The sequence below is a fragment of the Hippocampus guttulatus genome, chromosome 9 (genome assembly GCF_054856545.1).
Source record: "Hippocampus guttulatus isolate MCC_2025c chromosome 9, RoL_Hgut_1.0, whole genome shotgun sequence".
Classification (NCBI taxonomy): Eukaryota; Metazoa; Chordata; class Actinopteri; order Syngnathiformes; family Syngnathidae; genus Hippocampus; species Hippocampus guttulatus.
The window spans coordinates 16,996,084-17,008,585 of NC_141269.1; the positions used below are offsets into that span (position 1 = coordinate 16,996,084).

Genomic DNA, 12,502 nt, shown 5'->3' on the forward strand with positions numbered 1-12,502 from the left:
GCTTCTGAAAGGCTATAAGAATATACCTACTTTGTGTGTTCACCTGGGGGCAGTAGTGGAATTAATCCGTTTTATACATGTCAGCCCGACTGTTACTTACTTCCACTGAGGTAACACAGGTTCAACAATTAATCATCTGACTCCGGATAGGAATTGCTGACCAAAAGTGGAGTCCCCAGGCAGTCTTGTAATCCATCAGGTGTCTTCCATTTGTATCTGTACATCTTTCGGGATCTTTGCTCCAATTGCCTTCAAGACCTTTTTCTTTTCCCACCAACAGTTACGAAAGTTAAGAATCTGTGAAGTAGTGAGGAGCGAATTTGTCGATGCGGGAAAATGTCAACTTGATCATGTTGCAATGTGTAGACAGTATGCTTTACATGAATACGACATGGGCACGTGGTTGTGCTGCTTGTTTTTTTTTTTGGGGGGGGGGTTGGGGTGAACTGGAGCCGAGCCTTGATGGATTTCGGACAGATTTTTTTCGTATAATGAAAATAAATAATGAGAAAAGCATACAGTAAGCACTAGAAACGCTGACTTTTAAGGTGTACTGTGTTTTCACTGTCCCATACACTGTATGTTTGCTTGGCGAGTCAAACAGCAACTCGTCAGTATGTCAGAGAGATGCTGGAGCTGAGCTCAACAAAATGCATTTGAATAGTTTACTCATCTGGTGTTATTTGAAACAATTAGGTTGTTTCATCATTGGTAAAAAATCCACTCTCTAATCCAGGAGTGTCCAACCAGCCAATCGCGGTTGACTGGTAGACCGCGGACTGCTCCCAAGTTGACCATGAAGGGTGTTGGGGGGAGAAAAAAAGTGGTGTGTGTGTTTGAATTTATCATATTATGAAGAAAGATGGCAGAGGAGTAATAAATGTTTGGTGCTTCTCTTTTATTTGAGAATAGTTCATGAGAATGTCTTCCATTATGTTACTTTATATGATGTAAACCCTATCCGATTCATATCTACATATTTTTAATAGAAGAAAATATCACCTTGGTTAGTAAAGCCTCACTTTATGTCCCTTCAAATGTGGAGCTGAGGTGACAGACTGGAATTATAGCTCATCGACCAACGCTCGGCACTCCCTAACCAGAGACGTGGGGGTGACCCAGGTTTGATCCACGAGTTGGATTAGTCCATGAGCCAGGTGGCCGATTATGAGGTTTTGCGGTCAAGTGACTGAATAAACGCTGTGGTGATTTTGGGGTAACCTAATGTCTCAAATATTCAAAACGGGCAGATGTTTCAGATCAATAGGTTAATACCCCAATGGCGGCTGATGTGTTTTTGTGACATTCGTAAATCTTAGTTCAGAGGACAGTAAGTCAACTTTGGGTCAAGGTAGACAGACTTGTGAGGGCTCATTTTGTTTGTTCAAACCCACTGTTATTTGTGAACATGCAGTTTTCTGCTTTTCTGAGCTTGGCATTGCACTTTGTATGTGGAAAAAAAAGACTATTTTATCACAATTCATCAAAATATGCAGAGAATTTACCTTACTACATCATTAACATTGTTTGCTCTGGATAATTTTACTTTGGTTGAGTCAAGGTGATCGATGTGTAGCATAACCCATGAGAAGCCATTATCCCATTTAAAATTAATGTACTTTGGGAATTAATTCCAACATGTCACCTAAATTCGGGGTGGATGTCGATACAGTTCTTCATGAAGTGCATCAAAAGTTGACTTATTTTGCATCAAAGTATACAATTATAACAAGGCTTGCACATTTTTCAAATTTTGATACACTCTTGAAAACCAAAACTATCTCGCCGATACATTATTTCTTAAGTAACTGTATGTGTAATGGGTGTGTGAGTGTGGAGGATTAAATTAAAGGCACTCAATTCACTGGTTTCCAGGATTTATTCACCGCAGGAGACAGTGTGGCACACAGTTTGCCTTCATAAGACTGCACATCTGCTCCCATCAGCAATCATCATTGCATTGTGAGGGAGGAAGGAAGCTGGTATGGAAGCCCAACAGGTATGATGGAAGCAGAGTGTGCAAATTACACAGGAAATATTCATCAATAAATGACTTACTGATATTAAATTCACAAATATACAAAAATGACGATGAAATGATCATTTAAATTATATACAGTATATATATATATACACACACAGTATATAAGCAGGGTGAAAAATAATACATCAATTATATATTTAATTCTGTACCACATTCATACTATGAGTCAGAAAATGACAAAGAATAATCCCAAAGGTCTAAAGGTACTCACAGATCTTTCTGGGACCCCTTGTACTTCATAATTCATAGTGCTGCCAGCATATGGATTGCACCGCAAAACAAATAGTTTGACATCACTGCACCATTTCCTTCACCGTTCATTACATGATTCCTAAGTTTTCACAAGGGAGTATCATCTTTTACTCCCCATCAAGCCCCCATCCATTATGTATAGAGGCCTCGAGTAGGAAACACTCACAATAAAACAGTAGTCGTAAAAGGTACTCAGCATCACAGACATGATGCTGCTCTTGGAGATGCAAATGCTAAGAGCCAGGGGTAAGGGGGAGTGCAGTCCCATCACTCACTTGCTGATAATCCCATTCTTCATTGAACCCTGCAAGGGGAAAATCCCTTTTTCAGATGTGTGGATTGGGGGTTTCATTCCAGTTTGTGAACCATTTTTCGAATTTAAAAAGGGAAGGGATTAACCAACTACAATGGAACCTTGAATTGCAAATGTTCCTTTTTAAACGAACACTTTGGGTTAGACATATTTTCTTTTTACAAAAGTGACCTCGATTTACTGACTATTTTCAATATATCTGTGGTCTGGGCACGGACAAGCAAATGGATTTATGTTTTGTTTCAGGCACTCTATGATGTATGCAGATTGATAGATAGGGCGCTCAATTGATCATTTTAGTCAAATTGTGTCAAGTTGCGAAGTGGTGGTGGACCCCAAAAAGCAGGCAAGAGGGAGGAACAGGGTGTATTTGAAAGATTGTATTAAAAAAGAGAAAACTAAATCCTAAACAAACAAAGTCCAAAGTATCAAACAAAACACCATGACTGAAGACAAAACATAACAATGAAAACCTGACTGAAACACATATGACAGCAGCCTACAAACGGCCATAAACAAACATGACAGTAGCCAAGAGCAAACAATGACCCGACAATGAGTGTTCAGGCGGGAGTCCTTTTATACAACCGGTACTAATCACATAACGACCAACAGGTGTGCAGCTGCAGGGAGAACCCAACAGTGCCACCTGTTGGTCCCAAAACGAATCATGACAAATTGGATCTTTCACCTTTTGGACTGGCGTATTTTTTTATGGGGTGGGCGGGGAGTAGGGGGGACTGACGATAGAGGGACTTAATTAAAATAATATTCCGGACTGATCAAGTGTCGATTACAGTTTGGTTCCGCTTGAAAAAAAATGACACAGAGGTCATTTTGAAGTTGGACTATAGTATGCTATTATTTTCATGTTAAAAGACAGTTTGGTTTCCCATACAAAAGAAAAAGTCCAGCAAAATCCTATTTTAGTTCTCACCATTGTCAAGGAACAAGAGAAGATATTTTATTTTCGATAAAATATATGACAATGAGTTTTTGTAATTGTAGAATGTTGGTCCAATACTTTGCAGGGTGGCACATGCTTACCACTTCCATCCAAAAGACAGAGGCAGCTAGGGCAGGTTCCATCAGCAGCCTTCTGCCACTCTTCTAACTTCTCCATGACTGAAACACAAGAAAATACAATGTAATAAAATGTAAAACACAACTATAAGCTTGGTGGCAACGATGATGCTTTACTTTTTTTTTTTTTTTTTAAACACTGAGCATTAAATCACTCTGAGACTTGTGCTTCACCGTCATTGTGTTTGAACTGAGTGGGATGATGGGAAAGGTTCACTGAAATCAGGCAGGATCAGAAGTGTTACGTCTAGATTGTTGAAATTCTTTTTTTTGTCATTCGTTTCAAAGGCGCTTGAATGTTCAGTGTCTCATTTTACTCTGTATCAAAAAAGGAACACTAAGTGATTGAGGACAGATTAGCAATGCTATGCTGTGGATGGAAAAAAGTGGGGTGGACCACGCTCTCACATCAGGATTTCCACAACTGTGTGTTTCACTGAAAAGAGAAGAAAAACAGCGACAGACATTCAATCCACTAACATCTGTGGAGCGCCAGATCTTAGATGTTTTTTTAAAGATTTTATTGCTCGCCAAGATACTCAGGATATACAGTATAACATGAATACAAAATGCTTGGTCTTGAATTTGGACATGCGGGGAAGCAAATGGTGCACACCTTTGCGGGAGACATCTGTCTGTGGTGTCCATAAAGACAAATGTCTTCGCAGTATGGTTTTCATCAATGGCCTGCAATGCCATTGTTTTTTCTTTCAGAATGAAGCCCATGAAAGGAGCTTTTGTTTTTCTACCCCAATTCGTAAAGGGAACTACAAATGAATATTGAATGGCCACAAAATATCATTTTGTGCAGGTTGTATCTATCTAGTCCAGTCAGCTTTTATTGTCAAATATGCTCTATGTGCAACATACAGCACAGATGACATTTCTTTCATCTTAACCATAGGAGAGAGGGGAGCCGCTGTGGGTACCCACGCCACCATCAACAGAACAGTTAACATGAAATAACAAAATAATACAACACAATTGCTGTTTGAAGCAATTCTAGATGAAAGAGGAGAGTGTCCTTTCACCAGTGGATCAGACAAGATAAGATAAAATAAGAACACTTGATTTTGTATCACAATGGAGAAGTTCCCAATTTACAGCAGCAAAATTATGAAAGGGAGAAGTAGAACAAAAGTATATATATATATATATATATATATATATATACACACACACACACACATATATATATATATATATGTATATAAAATAAGATATCCTTTATTTTTCCCACACTGGGGAAATTTACAGTCTACAGTAGCAAAATTGGGGGGTAGAAAGAAGAAAAAACAAAGTGTTTGCATGCACAAAAATAAATGTTTCAGAAGAGAGCTGTACACAGTTCAATAAAAGTGCAATATAAATATATATATATATATATATATATATATATATATATATAAGCATATATGCAACTGGTATAAGGTGGCTGTGCTATTTACAATTGTTACTGTTTTTTCATGTATTTTTTTAAGATACAGTATATTTTTTGTAATTTGTGTAATATAATAGAATATGTATTATATACATATAAATTCGAATATAATCAAAATATAAATCAGAGACGTCATGCTGAAAATTGTATTGCTTCCATTCAAAAAAAAAGTTTTGTGTGCCCCCTATTTCACTTTGAACACTTGCCCCTTTAAAGGTCTCTGCACAACCCAGTTAATCAGTACCCAGAAGTAGTACTTCGTTTCATAAAGGTGGTGACCCCTGCTTTAGAGAAATAGTTGGCGGTCTGCAACAACTGTGAGGTTTAGTGATCCACATGGATCCACAACCTACAAAAAAGCTGGAATGTGGTGATTTTTGTCTTTTGAAGCAATCATTCAAAATCTCAGTCAAACTTGCAACAACAGCCTCTCACATCCTTGACTGAGAATGATGGAGGGCGGCCGGGGAGCAACGAACAGGCTTGCACGATTGCTTTAGAACTGGATCAATGAGCTATGATAATTATTATAGCCTTGGAACAGATAGACATTTTTTTTCTTATGGAGCAGATGGCAGAAACAATTGCATCAGCACATGGACTTAAAGGGATAGTATCATATACCAAATGTATCTTTGAACTTGTATTCATCCAATTTTAATGTTCCTTTGGTACAGGTTTGTATTGCAAAATTGGATCCTGTGGAATGCGACACACACTTATCAGGGTTGATTTCAATCAGGCAGATGTTGATGGTCGTGCTTACCACACCGTGTAACTGCTATTAAGTTCTGCTATTTCTGTTAACATGCCACAAATATCCGGCACTTTTATGTGTTGTTTTTTTTTTTCATCAGTTATCAAAAACAAAACTTGAGCTTTGACATTCCTGCAACTGAGTGTTTCCTACGTTCTTTATTTGCTGTCGGAGATTTGCAACTGCCCCTTCTGCCTTATTGACTATGGCCATTCAACTCTGCATGGATTGTGATGAAAGATCACGCACACTACAGCCTGAAGCTGTTCTTATCTTTCACGCAGAACTCCGCATCCACAGAGACCATCAAGTTCAGTTCAATCTGTTCTAAATAAGCTTTATATTCATTTGTCAAGTATACCCATACAACAACGGATGGACAGGCAGACTGACCGACTGATGGGTGGGTGGATGGATACAAAGATTTTTTTCTCTTCTTTTGAGTAAGTTTAGCACATTTATTTATTTTATTTGACTTGACAGAAAGTGTTAGGAAAACATATATCAAGGACTTTGTGTGGTGTTGGTTTTTTTCCCCCCTTTTTGTCACTTGATATGGGTTCTAAATGGTCAAAAATAATAGCAACAATTACAAAAAAAGTCAATGAAATCACCCAATCTGGCTTGCATTCTCAGTTACATGCACACACATATATGCCATCTTATGACATTTCTAAGGTTGGAGATGAATATTTGGGGTTTGGCGGTGTTCAAGTGACTGTCGGTAGGCCTTTGATAATGACGTTTTCACGTATCAGGACCTAATTAAAGCATCCGTATGCATATCCGTATAACGCCTCGGCCTCTCTCTGTTGTGTGCTGTTGTTGCAGTGGTGAGAAGACATTGGGTGAAACCGCAACTACAGGCCCTGTGAATGAAGGTCGCTTTTGCAAATGTAACGCCACTTTTTCTCATTCTCCTGTTGTTCGGGCTGAGATCTTTAAAAGTGGAGCGATTACGGTGAAAGTGGTGATGCATTGTTTTCAGACCATCAACTTTGGCACTCGAATGTGTCTGAAACACCTCACTGTGCGGCTCCATTGTGATTGTGGAAACACAGCTGTTACCTTTCTCTCGACCCCCCCCCCCCCTCCGCTTTTTTTTTTTAATCTCCGGTAATCACTTAGTCTCATTCAGGCATTAGCACAAAAGGAGAAAATGAATGAGAGATAGTCAACTTTTGAAAGAATAAATAATCAATTTCTGGGATCCTTTGATTTTTACAACAAAAGACACATTATTACTAGGACAAGAGGGGACACTGAAAGAATGCGAAGCGGTTTTGTTTTCAATCTGCTGCTGAAATGAAAAATGCATGAAAACACTGGGGCCAAAAAAGAACAGCGACAGTCAGCAAAAACTGTGCATCACTGTACATCAGTGTGTATGCGTCTGTGCATTTTCAAGGATGCCCATTTGTCAATGCAGATTGTAACGTGGTGAAAGGAGGTGGGTGGATATTAAACGCTAGAAAACCTGAAAAAAACAATCAAAGTGTAATTGTGTGTGTATGTGTGTGTGTGCACGCACGCGTACGTGAGCTCAAATTCATGCTATTGAATGTTGACATCCATCCAAAGTCAAGGCCTCCCTCTCTCTCCCGCCATATGTCTCTCGCTCTACCACAGTCTGTGTGCCCGTTCTTTTCCCTGCACGATCTCTCCATCGCCCTAGTATTCATCCACATCCCGTCCACGTTTATCATTCGTTCACCCACTGCTCCCTGTTTCGTTCTGACGTCCTCGGATCTACACAGAATGCAGAACTGTCGAAGAACTCTCAGGTGGTTCGAGCCCATTACTTTGGGAGATCGAAAAACACTGCTGGGGCGTTCTGATTGAGGCCTATTAAAATTCATAAGCTGTGGAATAATGTCAGAGATAAAACAATAACAATAATGAAAAAAAAACTGCTGAATGCTTCGAGGGTGAAGAGGTAGTATGAAAATGTGTTTGTGTCTGTGTGTTTTGTGTTTGTGTGTGTGAATTTATCATCTTATGAAGAAAGATGGCAGAGGAGTAATAAATGTTTGGTAAAGCCATGAGCTTTTTACCTCTTCAGAATTATCACTGTGCTTCTCCTGTATTTGAGAATAGTTCATAAGAATGTCTTCCATCATTTTTTTTTTGTCAGCCCACCCACCATACCCACTTTTATTTCTAACACTTGCTATTTTCCCTTTTTCTCTGGTATGTACTCCTGATACAGAATATTCCCTCTTGGTTTTTATGGTTATGGAAGTACTTATTGAAGATGATCTCTCTCACACACACACACACACAAATGCAACTTAGTTTCTCCATGGTCTTGCCTTTTTTTAGAGAGCACGATCTGACTACATTAACAGCGTGCAAATCAATAGAGGACAGAGGTCAATGGAGAACGCGCACTGACTGTTAAAACACTGATTACTGGGAGATCTGGCCCAGCTTAAAGCGACCCATCTCCTCCACCTTTTATCATTCGTGTTCCTTTTCCTTGTCTCCAACTTCTGCAAATTATAGACTCAGGCCAGCCACCCGAGGTAGATTATCACAATACGATAAAGAACAAGTGTTGGAAGCTTGGCTGAAAGGGTTTTTCACTTTGCTCATAAATGTGTGGCCAATCAAAATACAAATCTTGTGTTTAGCTCAGTTCAACACAGCATAGTTTGGTATGGCGGTGTTTTGAATTTCCGTGATCAGCAGTCGTGAGGGCTACGAAAAGAACTGCTCCATGTACTTTGTGGCGTTCATTGTTGGGGCACCCACTGTATCTAAAAGGGAGAGCAATAGGACATTTATTCAATATCATTTGTGCATCACAACCGCCTAATGGAAGTATTCATCAGTGAAGTGAAAAATGATTTGTGCTTTAAAAGAATCAAATGAAACTTGTCTCCATGGTTTAGGGCAGCGCTGTTTTGTATTGTTTACAATGCTGCTTGATCAACACACTCCAACCTGCAAAAATACATGTAGATAAATAAATAAAGAAATAAAGCAACCGTGATTCTTATTGTGGCTAAAATTGAAGTTACATTGTTACTTGACACAAAACAGTGGCTCGGCAGATAAAAGCGATAAATCCTAATTGCCACACGGGGATAAATAAAGTTTTCTGAATCTGAATCTGAAAAAGAACATAAATGACGATAATAATTACGTAATCAATTAAACCAGTCAAAGTCCTGCCAGAGACAACGGAATTTCTTGCAGAGTGTCTTGCAGAAAAGAATGTCATCGTGTTTACTTCCCTGCTGTAATAATTAGAACCCTTCACACTGAAATCAGGCTTGATCTTTTCCCATGAGAAATTCTGCACCCACTTACAAAAACAAGGCAAGGCAACTTTATTTAAATGGCACATTTCATGCACAGGGCAACTCAATGTGCTTCACACAAGCAAAAGGGGGGGGGGGGGTACCGAGCCTTCTCTGTCGCCGCCCCCACCCTCTGGAACGCTCTACCACAACACATCCGCAACTGTACTGACCTCCAATCCTTCAAATCATCCCTTAAAACTCACCTGTTCCGCAATGCTTTTAATACCTTTTAATCTCTTTTACCCATTTTGCTTTTGGTTCATCTAGATGTGCTTTTGTAAATTATGTATGCTTGTTTTAAGTGCACATTTTTATCCTGTGTTTTAAGCTCTTGTATAGTGTCTTTGAGTGTGGTGAAAAGCGCTTTCAAATAAAATGTATTATTATTATTATTATTATTATTATTATTAAAAGCACAACATCCAAAAGCAATAATGAATAGAACAACTGAAGACATTCCCAGAGCAAAGAGAACTAAGTTATCTTATTAAATTTTTTTTTTTTTAAATGAAAAAAAGTGACAAAGCTTATTTGCAATTAAAAGGCACTTAAAAACAAAGGAAAAAAATAAAAACTCACTTTCCAAAATTATTAAAAGATCCAAGTGCAAAATCCATCCACCCATCCTTTTTCGCGTGCTCGGGCCTATTCCACCCTGCACCTCTGCACTGTGAGGCCGATGCGCGAACCAGTTGACCGCCAGAATGCCTGTGTGAATTTTATATTTTAAAAAAAGCTCATCTTAACCCTTGTTGTGGATGATATGGTGCAAAAGTTATTCCTCTTTGGAAATTATCTGGGGCTGGGGGGGGGGGGGGAATTGCATGCTCATCAGCAACTGTGAAATTACTGAAATTAATTTTCACATTTGCTGATAATACAAACTAGTATACACAATATTTTCATATTTGTGGGTGTTAGTTAGTTTAACAGAGCTACAATTCCAGAACAGAAAGCTATTTCTTGGCTCCCCTGAGCAGGAAGTCCAATTTGCCTCACATTCCCAGATTCATTTATCCTACTGATTATCACTGACACAAGTTTCTGTGCCCTGTCAAGAATATCTGCCACCTTGATTTAACACACACACATACACACACACAAAATGATGACTGAATAGATTTATGGCCATAAATTTAGAGACGGTTCATTGGGATTGCCTCCATTTTGATAGACATCACACGTATGAAAAAGAATAGAAAAAAAGTAAGAAAACTCCTTGCGCTGGGCATGAAAATACGACTTATCCATCCATGCCCTTCTTTTTTCCAAGTACTCAAACATACCTGCAAGACCATGAACTATGCAACACGATGATGACATTAAATCCAATCAAGCACTGTCAGCCATCTTGGCATCATGGAATTAAAGTAGGGCCGATACGTGCACAACTTGCAAATGAATTTATATTTTTTCACAGTTAGATTGCAGCTGTGATTTGTAAACCCACAATGAAGAACTGCATGTGATAAATTGTTTGACTTATGACTCTTCAATTTATGCACAACACTACCCAAACAAGTTAACCTTCGCATGCATCTATTTTGACATCAATTTTTCCTCATATTCATGTAAATGATGAAAAAACGTCTCAAACACTTATTTTGTAAGGAAGTTGAGTGGAGGACCGTGGGAAAGAAAGGCCCAAATCCTCTTGCCTCCAATCCAACTCTCATTCAATGAAAACATACATGAAGTTCATCAGCATTTTTGTCTATTATGTGCAGTGGAATAATTCAACCAAAATATTTGTTCTAAAATATAGAAATGAACTGATGTGGAGGCTGAGCTCAGATAAATTGGAGGGGTGGGAAAACTTTTAAAACGTAGAATGACACAGAGGCACCAAAATATTTCAAATAAGAGTGCAAAATGGAGAGTGAAGCTTGGGATGTCTACATCTGCAGCATCAATCTTACCTGGAGCTTGTCAGGCTTTTGTGTTTCCATCAGTATTTGTGTGACCGTGATGAGTGTCTTCGCCAGCAATATGCATATTCAGAGGAAGCGCGCCCTTCCATCATACCCGTCTTTATTTTTATTTTTTCCTATTGCTACCAACGCTGTTGTTGATGTGTGATGCTTGTGTGAAAAACATTGTCTTGAAAAATAATCTTTGTATGTGCGCTTGTGGCATGAATCATCTTATTCCTCACTGAATGTTTACCATGTACAACAAAGACCCTCGGGTGGCACAGCGGCCAACTGGTTTTTGCACATTTCAGAGCTTGTGGGCTCGCACTTTGCTTTGAATGTTTTCCCCATGCTTGCAAGGGTTTTCTCTAGATACTCATGTAATTCCATAAACATGCACATTAGGATTGTTGAAGACTCTACACTGTCCATAGGTTGTTTGTCTATGTTTAAATGTTTGTCTACAACAACCCCAAAGGTGGCGCATTGAACTGAATAGATGGATGCATGGATGGATAAAAAGAATGAATCCATGAACTCCACATCTGATCGGTCTGAAGGAAAGCTAAACCTACCTGTACGCTGATCCACAAAGCTTTTCTGCACCTTCTATTGTGAGAGTCCAGCATGCGCGCGCGTGTGCACGGTGCACACATTCACAAATACATTGTCAAGGCTTTAAGAATCTACTGTAGATGGCCCCGTGGTGTTTCCATAGCTGCCTAGTGAAATCATTATTTTACATGGGAGGGTTTTTTTTTCTCATCCTTAGAATAGCAGCCCGCTTATTATCCGCAGTTATTTATATTTCATGAAACTTGCCAATGTAACATTCTGTTGAACTTTTTTTTTAACAGCGGCAGTTGAGACAAGCTGAAGCTTTCATTATTTATTTTAGCCTAACAAGTCAAAATTCATCGAGTGACAAGAACATCGTGAACACCAGCTAGGTATTCATTTAAACATGACAAGACACAGCAGCAGCTGTTGAGAAAGACAGCGATTAGCGAGAAAGGGAATTGGACCGGCTGTGATTATTTTATGTCTGTATAATGAATGGGAAAAAAGTAGTACAATTTCGGGCTTTTGGTCATTCAAGGAAAGTGTAAATCCACATTTAAAGCCGGCCCAAGTCTTATTTTTACCAAGGGCGCTCATCATATACTTCCATCTGCATATAAAGTACTGTATTTTCTTATCGAATGGCTGGCAGCCAGTCAACCGCAACCTGCTCTGCGGTACAGTATATGATGTACACTGGCCTCATCGCTTTGCCATTACCACCCCCATTCATTTTCTGTGTGGCTGGAACCTGTCAGGCATCCATGTCTCTTACTGTGTATAATAGCTGAAAACTCTGCAAAGTTAGTTCACTTCTCTGGCCAATGTTT

General features: G+C 39.1%; 1 long non-coding RNA gene across 1 annotated transcript in view; it reads right to left on the minus strand.

The window, feature by feature from the left end:
* Positions 1–1,980: 1,980 nt before the first annotated feature.
* LOC147200624 (uncharacterized) overlaps positions 1,981–12,502 on the minus strand; it is a 41,402-nt gene continuing 30,880 nt past the window's right edge. Inside the window, exons 2-3 of the long non-coding RNA XR_015101721.1 lie at positions 3,657–3,734; positions 1,981–2,600 (exon numbers count right to left, since the gene is read on the minus strand). This is a non-coding gene — a long non-coding RNA (uncharacterized LOC147200624). The remainder of the gene's footprint in view (positions 2,601–3,656; positions 3,735–12,502) is intronic.